This window comes from Acipenser ruthenus, chromosome 11 (genome assembly GCF_902713425.1).
Source record: "Acipenser ruthenus chromosome 11, fAciRut3.2 maternal haplotype, whole genome shotgun sequence".
Taxonomy (NCBI): Eukaryota; Metazoa; Chordata; class Actinopteri; order Acipenseriformes; family Acipenseridae; genus Acipenser; species Acipenser ruthenus.
In genome coordinates, this window is record NC_081199.1 from 5,234,576 (window position 1) to 5,246,546 (window position 11,971).

General features: G+C 40.3%; 1 protein-coding gene across 8 annotated transcripts in view; it reads right to left on the minus strand.

Annotated features, from left to right (window-relative positions):
- The window catches only part of LOC117428068 (CAP-Gly domain-containing linker protein 1-like), a 49,333-nt gene extending 42,290 nt beyond the window's left edge, over positions 1–7,043 (minus strand). For 5 of the 8 annotated variants that reach the window (XM_034925623.2, XM_059033031.1, XM_059033032.1 and 2 more), the window contains exon 1: positions 6,846–7,042. The gene's annotated coding sequence lies outside the window, so the exon portion shown is untranslated. Of the gene's footprint in view, positions 1–6,479; positions 6,706–6,845 lie in introns of those variants that run through there. The other 3 variants (XM_059033033.1, XM_059033030.1, XM_034925620.2) reach the window with 3 other exon arrangements.
- Positions 7,044–11,971: the final 4,928 nt, after the last annotated feature.

Consider the following 11,971-nt stretch of genomic DNA (forward strand, 5'->3'; position numbering starts at 1 on the left):
CCACCCTTTCACTTCTAAAGCCAGAGAGATCACAGCAACGTTTCTCTGAAACCGAGGCACCAAATCCTCTCAGCAGTACATGAGAGACAAAGCACAGGAAACTGGAGAAGCTTCTTTTGCCTTTATTGAGAGGATGACAGTGAAACTGTACCTGGGGCATTGCTTCATACCAAGAGTCTGGTTACAAAACACAGGGATGGGAATAAGACTCCCACTGCACAGCAGTGTGATCCATTCCTGGTTTTACTATGGGTTTAATTAGACACACCTGAACTTGTTACCTATGCACTGTGGCTAATAGGGGTGTGCTGGCATTCGTTAGTACTTTTTAAGGTTATCGGCAGGTATTCAATAAATCCATTCATTTACATGCTGATTTCCAAACAATACAAACTATTCTTCCCTCTGTTTACAACCAATCAATGGCATGGACTATTACTGCTGTACTGCATACAAAGGCTGTATGGTACTCTGTTGTAAACTGAGGGAAGGACAGTTTTTATTGTTTTGAAATCAACATGTTAATGAATGGATTTATTGAAGAGCTGCTGATAAATACTTTTTAAAAGCAATTCTGAGAGCGAGTAACAAGTAACAGCACAACCCTAGCGGCGAATCAAACTTGTAGTAAAACCTGGAATGGGTGAAACTGCTATGCACAAGGAGTCTTATTTCCATCCCTGAAACGCAACCAAAATGCAAGCTTCAGTAGAAAAAAAAAAAAAAAAAAATTGCACTGCTTCATTACTTTTTTGTTCCGTTTCCCTAAAAAAAAAATATCACAATAATGTAATGAAAATAAAGCAGAGAACTTCTGTTTAGAATGCATCAGCGGTGTTCTAAGTTCTAATTCAGCTTTTATGACAATGCAAATAACAATAATCCTCAAGAGAATTATAATGTAAATATGTTTGCTGTGTGTGCAACCTCTTCCCCCAATATACTGTACACAAAATGCATGCCACAGCCCTAGTAATCCAATCTCTAAAAATGACTTTTTGCTTAAAAAGAAACTAAAGAAATATTCTCTCTTGATTTATGATCCATCATTTTTATACACTTCTAGTTTGACAGCACAATATGTTCGACAAACACTTCCAAAATTGTGCCTGCATTGTTAGTTTCTTTTTACTACCAAGTAATATATTCTTTATCCACAAGAATAAGATCATAAGAAGCACTGTCTAATCCTAAGCGTTATTTAACACAGTGCAGATGCTTTAATTGTTGAAATTGCAACTGTCTGAGTTGAGTTTCCAGCCCATCAGTGCTGCTGAGAACAGGATGTGCCGATTCAGCAACTCTTTGGTTCATGCTGCATTCTAGGCAGGAATATAACTAGACCCACAGGCACTCTCATCCTCTCACACATACTGCGTTCATTAGCACAGATTGTGCAGACAGTACTTCCTCAAAACAACAGAATCTTAAAAGAAGTTCACTGAGCCGGACATCTCAGTGCAAACAGCAGTAAGTATGTACAGTATGAGATAGACAAGACAGAGGGAAGGAGACACTGCTTCACAGAGAGAGCTGGGAAGGTATGAATTGGGCTGCCCAGTCATGGTGTTGAGGCAGAATCACTTGGATCCTTCAAGACCCAACTTGACATCATTCTGAGATCAATCAGCTACTGGGAACCGGACAAGCTTAGACGGGCCGAACGGCCTCCTCTCGTTCGTAAATGTTATGTTCCTTAACTGCCATTTAATGGTTTTAGCAGGAACTCCAAAAAGAGAAGTTGATGCTATGCTACCGATAGATGCAAGAAGGAAGCAAATCACTTACCTAGCACACTATGAAGCACCACCCCTGCTACTGTACACAGTGCCTCCCTCTCCCAGTACGCAGATCACAGTTCTGTATTCCTAATAAAAATGTACTTTATCGGAATGCCTACATGTTCTTATGATTCCGTTTCAAAAACACAAACCATGTTTTTAATTGCTCCAACTCTTCTCCTCAATGGAAAGAGGGTCAGGGTGTTTTTTTAGCCGGCAGTGCAAACAGTAATAAGGGCGTCCACAGCGACTGGAAACAGAAATACAGCAGGGCAGCGATTGGAATTGTAGTCTCAAACGGATGTAGACTACGTGTTAAATAAGCGCAATGTCTCAACCTTGAGGAGGTCCACTATGTGGGACAACAAGACGGCTGGGGAGTGAACAGCTCTCATGCAAGAAAGGAGAGGCAACAGGCAGGGTCACAAGAAACACTACAGAAGAAAACAATCTGAACAGTGCAAGACAGACCGCACAGGAAGGAGGAAAGAAGATGATAAAAACAGGACGCTGCTGCAACGCGCAAAATGAAGTGGCTGTCATGCAGTATGGAGACTCCTTGTCTGGCTAGAGATTCAAGAGCTCACTTACAAAAATAGCTTCCTTAAGCAAAATGGGAACCACCACCTCATCCACAATTAAACACCGTGACCTGAATGTAAAAGACAGAACTTATAAATAGCAGATCACAGCTTTACGGAGAAGAGGGATGAAGACAGATCTCCCCAGGCTTTACCTTCCCTGCATGATGGAAGTTTTTTCGCTCTCTTATTTGGAGCAGCAATATTCTGGCAAGCAAAGCAGTGTTTAGCCTAGTTGAGAAACTGAAATGATTGTGCATCTGTGGATTGCTGCTTCTCCTCAACACAGAAACCCCCAGCAATATAAATCAAACAAATACAGGCCACACTGTTCTTGGTTTCTGTTTTTGTCTACATTAAAGATTAATCAGCATATAAAGAAACATGAATTGGTAACAAAATAAAATAAGCAAGGGTGTTCTGTGTCAGTATAAAGACTTATGATCACAAACTATTTTTGGAATCGTGTCATTTCAAACAGAACACGCAGAATTACAAAGCTGAGTTTGTGGTAACAACTTCAATGAAAGGACATCATTACTCAATAATAAAAGTGATCTAAATTCGAGAGAGAGAGAGAGAGAGAGAGAGAGAGAGAGAGAGAGAGAGAGAGAGCACGGCCCTCTTTCTCTGGCTTCAATTTCTTTGGGTTTCTGGAATTTCAGTCTTTTTTATTACTTTCACAAATGGTCTGGATTCAGGAATGATTGTTTTCAAAGTAATCTGGATGATGGTGCAGATTGATTGAGTCACTTATTTTATACTGAGTTTCAAAGTCTTACGACTAGTGACTTTTGCACAAAATGATTCCAGCCACTTTCAGAATTACAGTAGACTAATGAGATTCCCACAGGCCACTCCAAAGCCTTTGCAGTAAAATATTGATTTTAAAGTTGGATTTTGTGGCACCATTTGAAAAGTGCTATGCAATTCTTGAGTACTGATTTGGAGTCTAATAAAATTTCAAATGAACTTAAATTAAGGGTACAACTGTACATGAGTTAGCAAGCGCCATAGCTTGTTGCACGCTACTGTATTACAGCTTTTGCATGAGCATGATCAGGTACGGTACAAACACACACACCTTATCTGGTAGTGGCTTAAAAAACGGATTTGATTTGTTTAAAAGACCAGCGGAGAGTCTTATTTGTTCTGTCCCTTGATTACCTCCGCCAGAGAAATGTAGACATGTGGGTGAAGGTTCAGAATAGGAGAATGCACAGCTGCTTTCAAATAGAATAGATGTCCCATTTTTCAACCCACTGAGCTACATGACATGGTGTCAATATTTCATAAGGATAAGCAGCACGACAGTCAATCCTGCTTCCTAGACACACTTACAGTGCAAGTCCAAAACCATGAGCGACCATATTGCAAAGTACTACTGTAGCCAAAAACACCATAGCAGTCATTAGTTTCTGCGGACATGCTCATTTTAGTTAGGGCAATGAAGGTTATGGTAGCAGGGCCTCTCTGTGTGTCATAGCTGCAGTGAAGCAGGTAAAGGGGTTACTGCAGCAGAGTGGAACACACGGGTCTAATTCCAGTTCTAATTGTGTATGCAGGAACTGGATCTTTGACACAAAGCTTTTAGAACTTGGCACCCACAGGGAACATCCTCGTGGGTAACAAGCTTGGCTCCTAACGAGTGAGTCGGTACAGTATCAGCCACACAGCTCCACTTTTTTCATGTGACAGGTGACTGTGCCGTCCCGAGGCAGGAGAAGGGCATGCTGTCCTTGGGAGTTGGGTTCTGTTTCTTGTTGCAAGGAAACCGATATCAATCTAACAGGCAGTGCCTCCAAAGCGATCATCGACAAGCAAATAAAATCCTCCCCTGAGTTACCCTTTTCCTGTACAGAAACTTAGTTAACAGCTTGTGGCATGACGAGATGATTGTGGTTAACTTTATATATACAGAAATGTATTTGTTGAACTCAAGTAAAGTTTTTAGGTTCAAAGTGACGCCGTAGGGCTTTCTGTGAAACTAACAGCTTGGATTATTGGACATTGTGATGTAATTGTAACCCTTTAAATCCTATTGCTCTTACACTTTAACAACCCCCTTTCTGAAGCTACGGCTTACATGAAACCCACCGTCCCAGAAAGTGCAGGTTTCCCACTTTTTTTCTGTCCCATTATCCAGAGACATCTTTCGTAAAAAGTGGCACTCTCAAAAGCAATCTTTCTAATTCCGCCTCTCTGGAATCTGTGGTTTCATGGCTCTGGGGTGACACTGAACAAGAAGGGAGAACCATTTCCTGGGTCAGAGTTTGTTTACGTTTGCCATGGAAACCATTACAGAGTCCAAGCAGGATTTAGAGAGTGGATCTAATGTTCATACTTTCTATACTTCAACCCTAGAACATCATTCCCACAAGCAGTTTCCTTTTGCATAATAGATCAATCCCATCTCTTGCTTTAATGTTGGGTGTAGATTCATAAATTGTGCCAAATCTAAAGTAGATTAGCTCATTAATGTTCTAGCTGACACATCAAAATATAAAATTAAACAAACAGCTAAGGATTACAAGGTTACATTAATGGCTGACAACAGCAGCACCCAGACAACCACAGACATTTAAATGTTGTACTAGCTTCTGGACATGACCAGATTACATGAGCTATACAATATGGTTCAGCTGCCACACTCTTTCATGTGACCTCTTCTGCAGGAGGGCTTCTCTTCGTTCATGTGCTGTGACTCTAAAGCAGTGGGTCACGCAGCACTGTACCTGCAAACTAACTACTTAGGCTCAGATTCGTTCTGGATTTCGTTGCCAAGCTTTTTCTTTTCTTTGATCAGGAACAGACAGAAAACAAAAAGTTAAAGTCTGAGCTGGTGCGCAGCATTTGCCCCGATCCAAGGTGTTTATGAAAGGCTTCTTTGTGTAGATCACGTTCATGGCAAACACGCAGAGGAGCGGAACGTCGGACACAACCGTACAGCTCTTGCATGAAAATATTTAATGAGACATTTTCAGGTCACAGACATCATTGTGATCATAAGAATCTGTGACATACAGAACAGGCTTGCGTACGTGCATCAGCGCTGAAACAATTCGGTCTGGTTACTCATGGAGTTTCAATATTGCCCACATTACTGTGATGATGCAATTTCATTCCATCACATGCAACATGGGGCAGTGACATCATTGTTTGAAACGGTTTCCATGGAGTTGCAAGGTGTGCCACCACAAGTTGCATCACGATTGGAGCATATTATTATTATTACTTTTTTGGGGGGGTTAATTTGTTTGTCTAGTTAATTACTTTAAGAGAAAGTATTGTTTTTCACTTGACATACATTCCGTTACATTCAGTTGCTTTCCAAAAATAAAACATTACACCTAACCCTGCTACCTGTACAAATTAACAAGAGCACTACCCATCTGAACGCTTTGCTGCTGGACATATTTCTGAAAGGCGTTTATGGGCAGTGCTCCGAGAATTAAATGATTTATATTGATCCAGGATGAACACGCAGGAAATGGTGTGTTGGCTGGACATTAATCCACTAATCATCACTTATGCTTAACTGCAAGTTTCTGCACAGCTGGATATCCTTGCTCAGTAGCCAGCACCCCCTGGTTGCACAAATTTTCCAGCCACGACTCTCTAAACAAGAGTTTATATGATAAACGTCGGAAAAGTCTATGTGGACCCACACAATTACTAGAGAAGACACAAACACAAACCAGATCTAGGTAAGGATACTACCTAGAGTGGGTTTTTTTTTTTTTTTTTGCAACACGTGTTAGACTTTGACATTACCACACTACTGTCTGTACTGTAGGGATTAACTAGCATCTGTCATTACTCGGATTTCACAACATTCAGCCATAGGTAAGGTGGCACATCTGTGTCATCCAGCTAACACTGTGTGTAAAGCTAACATTAATCTCATCTCGTAGATTCAACAAACTGATGTCAAATTACAAAGAAAATGTCAATCACACAATGGACAAACTACTGCAGCATTCTTCTGACAGCAGGGTTCGTGTTACAATAAAAAAAGAACACATCATCAGTCATGCGAAACTGAGAGAGAGAGACAGCCCGAGTCCGGCATTTCAGCTTTAAAAACAACGGCGGAAAACTCCACAAGTCAACCCACCTTTTAAATCCTAAATGAGAGAGCGCCTGTCGTTTTCAATTCGATGTCAAGACCTGGTAACAGCGTACTGCGCTCGGGAAACACCCAGAATTACTCTTAAGCTCCCGTTTATGCTTGTCCCCAACTAACAAAGTGATTTCCCTCCCTTAATCTTGCAGAAGGCCCTTCCGTACTGTGTGTGTCTGGCAAGGAGGCCCGCAGAATAAGCGCTGGGCGTCTACAGTGTCAGTAGCAAGCAACTCCTTTCCCTTCTTTCGGGCTGTGTAGTATTACAGCATTTGTGTTTTGCGCAACGATCGTACTTTTCAGCTACGCTACAATCTGTAATGCAAAAATAACGTCCCAGGAAGTGGCCGCGCCGCTTACCTGGTATCGATCAGCGTATTCGGCTGTATCTTTCCCCCAGTGAATCTCTGTGATCCCCAGGCAGCTCCCACCTCTGCCCGTCTTCCTGCTACAGGTTCACGGTGAATACAGCGGCTTCAACATGAGCCGCTCTCGCAGACTGCGCGGTGACGTCACCAGACTGCTCCCTCACTCGCCTCTCTCTGGCTGGCTGTTTTGGCCACTGCAGGCGTTTGCTATATTCGCATTTTTTATTTTTTTTTAAATGTATTTATTTATTTATTTATTTATTTTCTTACAAACTGCACAAAACTGGAAGTTAGTATAGTAGTTTCAAATATATGGCCGCTCACTATCCAGACGTCATAATATTCTCACAAAAAAAGCGTGATCTGCTGAGGGATGTCATAATAATGCCTGTCACAATGTGTTTGCCTCCAAGTGACGTTCAAAGAGGACAAGCCCTATGGACCAAGCAAAGACCAAGTGAAAAAAAAATGCATTTATACTGTACCTACGCCTTCCCCAAACATTATTACAAATAAATACTTAACCATTGATTTCATCAACCCATACCCTGATGGGATAAGCCACAAATGACTGTCCCTAAAAAAAAAATTTAAAAAAAAGTGGTGGTTGAAATCCAAGTGGATTCACTGGTAAAGAAAAATATTCTTTAAAAAAAGTCAACCCTTAAGTCCAGTAAAGAAAACGCTTGAGTTGGTGTTTCCAGTTTAGATAAAGATGATTCAGTTAAACTGTGGATCATTTAAAATCTAATAAAAACACTTAGCCATTCCATCCATGCAGCCATTAGTAATTGGCTTCACATAACAGAGAGATGCGGGCTAATGGATGTTAAGAAATATCCCTCCTGTGCTGCATTATACTACAGTTTACAGCACCATGCTTTCTGTAAGGGTTCCTCTATGCATTTCAGGTTATATTTATCAGGTTACCAGAAGCATGTTTATACATTGTATATAATTAAGCAAAACTATAGCTGCTCCTTGCTGGATTCAGCTTTGAGTATAAAAACGCTCAATGTGTTTTATAGACAGCTGGCTCAGCCGTAGTGTTTCTCAGATGTGTGCACCTGGGTGACTTTGTGCAGCCACTGCAGCATCACCCCCTGTGTTCTATTTTTAAATGGTCTTGTGAGCTACTTTGCATACGGCTGTTGTCCTGGTTTGGGCAGCTTGCTTTCTGATTCTACTGCTTCTCCCTGCATGTTACTGTACCTTACACTGGCCATTATAGCACAATGTGCAACCACACGTACAATCATGCTGTAGTACTGTTTGTGCAGTGGGGCCAGACTCCATTACTTACATATAGTACATGTCTGCTGAATGGTGTCTAAAATGATCAAGGGAAACAGGTCAAGCAAGCCCATGCATGGCATGTGAAATGTACAGCAGTAAGTAGCTTGTGGCATTCAAGGACAATCTTAGGGAGATCACAGGAGCATTCGTGTGAACATACAGCAATACCATGGGGTGGCTGTGGGATTTTAGTCATTTCAAAATATATTTCACCCGCATGCAGACTGACAAATCTCGATCTGTTTAATTAATAAAAAAACAACACAACGCGTTTCCCCAACACTGCAGAAAAAGCTACATACATTGAACCATGGAACAAAATATAGGACTATCATATCAAAGGGCTTCATGTATCCATCTCTGACAATACTATACTACGGTACTAGTCAGAAATAGATCACAGAAGTGTTCATAAACTGTGTGGGTTGTGGCACAACATGGCCTGTAGCTTTATAACCATTCCTCGTGTTCCGGATAACAAACTCCACTACTACAAGAGGTTTCCTGCCTCACTTTAACACTCTAACATTGCTGCCTACACATTGATAAATCTGTGGCATTTCTGCATTACAGGATATTTAGAATAGTAATTAAAGCTGCTGTGGTCCATCAATTTCACATAACAACGTGACTTCTTGTTCAGTATACACATGCCCCCGGTTCTAAGCAATAGTATAAATTACATCTTCAATCTATGCTACAGCTACTGCATCAAAAACACACATTGTTTCCTTTTCTCTCTATATGATATAGGAGGCTGTGTGGTCCAGTGGTTAAAGAAAAGGGGCTTGTAACCAGGAGGTCCCCGGCTCAAATGCTGAATCACTGTGTGACCCTGAGCAAGTCGCTTAACCTCCTTGTGCTCCGTCTTTCAGGTGAGACGTTGTTGTAAGTGACTCTGCAGCTGATGCATAGCTCACACACCCTTGTCTCTAAGTCGCCTTGGATAAAGGTGTCTGCTAAATAAATAATGTTTGTCTTGTTCTGATAACATTTTACAAAAACATCAGCTGATGTGTAGCATACACAAGAACAACCTAAAGATGGACATGGAATGGGTCTGAAATACCAGTAGCCTCTGGTACAGCGGTCTTTCTATTAACCTGACCCTCTGCAACACCTCCTCCCTAGTGGATATAAGAAATACCACCTTTGTTCTATGTGGTATTGCTTACATCCACTAGGGGCAGTGTTGCAGGTTAATGGTTGTGCACCGGCTGTAATAAAGAGACATGTTTGAGAGCCAGAGGTGCTTTAAACATCTGAGTTTTAAAAAAGAGCTGCTGTTTAAATGGTTAAAAGTGGCATTCATGTAACAGGAAACCACACATTAGTAGTATTTAACTGGAAAGGCAAAATATGGCTTATCTAGTTCTTCCCTGACTGACATTTTATGCATATTGACAGAAGTAAACAGCAGTCCGACAACTACATCATCACACCAGTGAGGTAACACTTGCTATAATTGGACAGCGAGTTATTTTTAGCAGCATTACTTAATCAAATTATGTAAGGGGATCACAATTCTATGGAAAATGTATTCCCTTTGGTATTTGAGACATAACGTTATTCACATATAAGCAGAGACACTAAGTGATGCTTTTATATACTGTACATGGATAGTACTGAATTAGAAATTGAGTTTGTATAATCAGCTCTCGCTACATGTCTTTAAAAAGCCGAGGGAGTTTTATTGTAATTCCGTCTTCTATTTCCACAAGGGAACATAAAGGAAGACAGACAGTTCGTCAACTGTGGAACATAAGTGTAGGTTTTATTTTCATTTAGTTTCATTGGGAATGATTCATAGTTAAAGGATATGTGTACATTTCACTTTGCTCTAGGTTTACTTTGACTGTAAATAGTAATCAAAATAGTGCCACTAAACCAAGCGACAATGCAAAATCTGCAGCACGGCTCTCAGCATCTCCTATTACAGGAACTGTATGTGTAAAAATCCTGTACGCTAAATGGGTTGGTGACGTGACATTGGGCTGACCTAATGTGCCATCAGATCCTCTTTCCAAGCAGTGAAAATGAATCAGAAATATAAGCATTACACAGAGTGACTTCTTTCTTTTATTGAGCAACCAAGACAATGCCTCTCAACAAAGCTGAAGTGATGCATTCAGCGCAGCCAAGTTTAATATGGGGCTCTGTTCCCACAAGTGCACATTTGCCTCCATTGTACCAAAATTTGGCTCCCTTCTCTTTCTGGAAGAGCAGTGTTGTAGCTCAACATAATTGAACTGCTTGTCTTTATTCTCTAATCTGACTTTTGAGCCAATTCATTAGGTGGTGAATAACAAATGTGGTGCACGGATTAAGAATTAACATTAATCAAATTAAATTACATTGCTTCATTAATCTTATTAAAAAACATACCACTTTTTGCAAGAGATTTTAATTAAAGAAAAAACAAAAAAAAACTTAGGAATCAAACTAACATAACAGCTGTTATAACAGAACCTCTTCTCTTTTAGCTCACAGCTCTCTGCTTTAATTTCCCTTTACAAGCACTGTATTCAAGTTACATTGCACATGAAGAGAAAATACCCACCAATCAGGCTATTTGCTTTTGATACCTGATGCTTAATGTTTTGTTCTCCAAAACAGTAAAATGATACATTTCATTCAATTAAAAAAGTTTCTTCATAAAAGCAGTAAGAAAATGTAAACAATTTATCATACTGACAGAACACTCCAGGCGACCGCTGGAAAGCCACAGCATCCTGAAATACCCACTACTCTAAGTTACTGTATTACTGGTAATGGGAAAATCAATCCCATTCTGATAATATTATACACTCAAACACAATCTTATACAGAAAAGTACTTAAAAAAAAAAAAAAAAACTTCCATTTGGTGTACATGCCATGTTTCTTATTGAGACTGAATAAAACTTTCTAAACACAGACACATACTTTTCCCATCCAGCTGAAACGTTCCTGATATAATTGATTTATTTATTTTTTATCAATTATTCATATTTGTGAACCTACATTACCTTTTTTCTTTTTGATTTTGCACCCTTTGGTACACAGCAGTTCTTCTTTTTTAAAATGTATATAACACCTTGTCCCATATACTTTCAAAGGCAGCAACACAATTTCTGCCAAGATCCCACTGTAGATTTAAAGTCAAATTCACCAGTCTCCAATCAGCATGAGACATTACATACAGACAAAGCTCACTCACTTAGGTCAATCAAAAAATCCAGCCTTTTAAACCTCCTACCTACTACTATAAAATATTGCTCTGGGACTAGTTATATCTTTACCCACACTTTTTGCTTCTAAAGGTACTTTCAGACACCCTCGGTGTGTGGATATCCAGCCTACCCGTCCTCAGGCAGCAGCTTTTCATCAGAGACAGCGGGTGGTGATAGTCTGCTGTTCTGTCCACCACACCCAGCAGATGATGAAGATTATGGGGGTTAGATCCACCGAGATGCTAAACAAGTGCTTAAACATTTATACACAGGAAATCATTTGGTCCGATTACAGCAAGTCTGAACTGCAGGACAGGAAGTCATTTAGAACAAGGAAGCAGCAAAAACTGGTCAGTTATGGCCCTGTCTTTGCAATATCTGCATATACCAAATTTAAACATTGCCTCCCCATCTTAAAGGCCACAGGCGTTTAACTATCCCCAACAGTGTGGGGGTCAATTCCAATTCCAGCAAAGGAACTGAAATTCTTATTTTAGAGACAGAATAATTGTTGGGATTGTTCAACTGCTCTCACTTGAAGCCAATTTAAATTAACCAATAGTGACTTCAATTCAAGTAATGTGTTGCCACTGTGAGAAGCTCATTAAGAA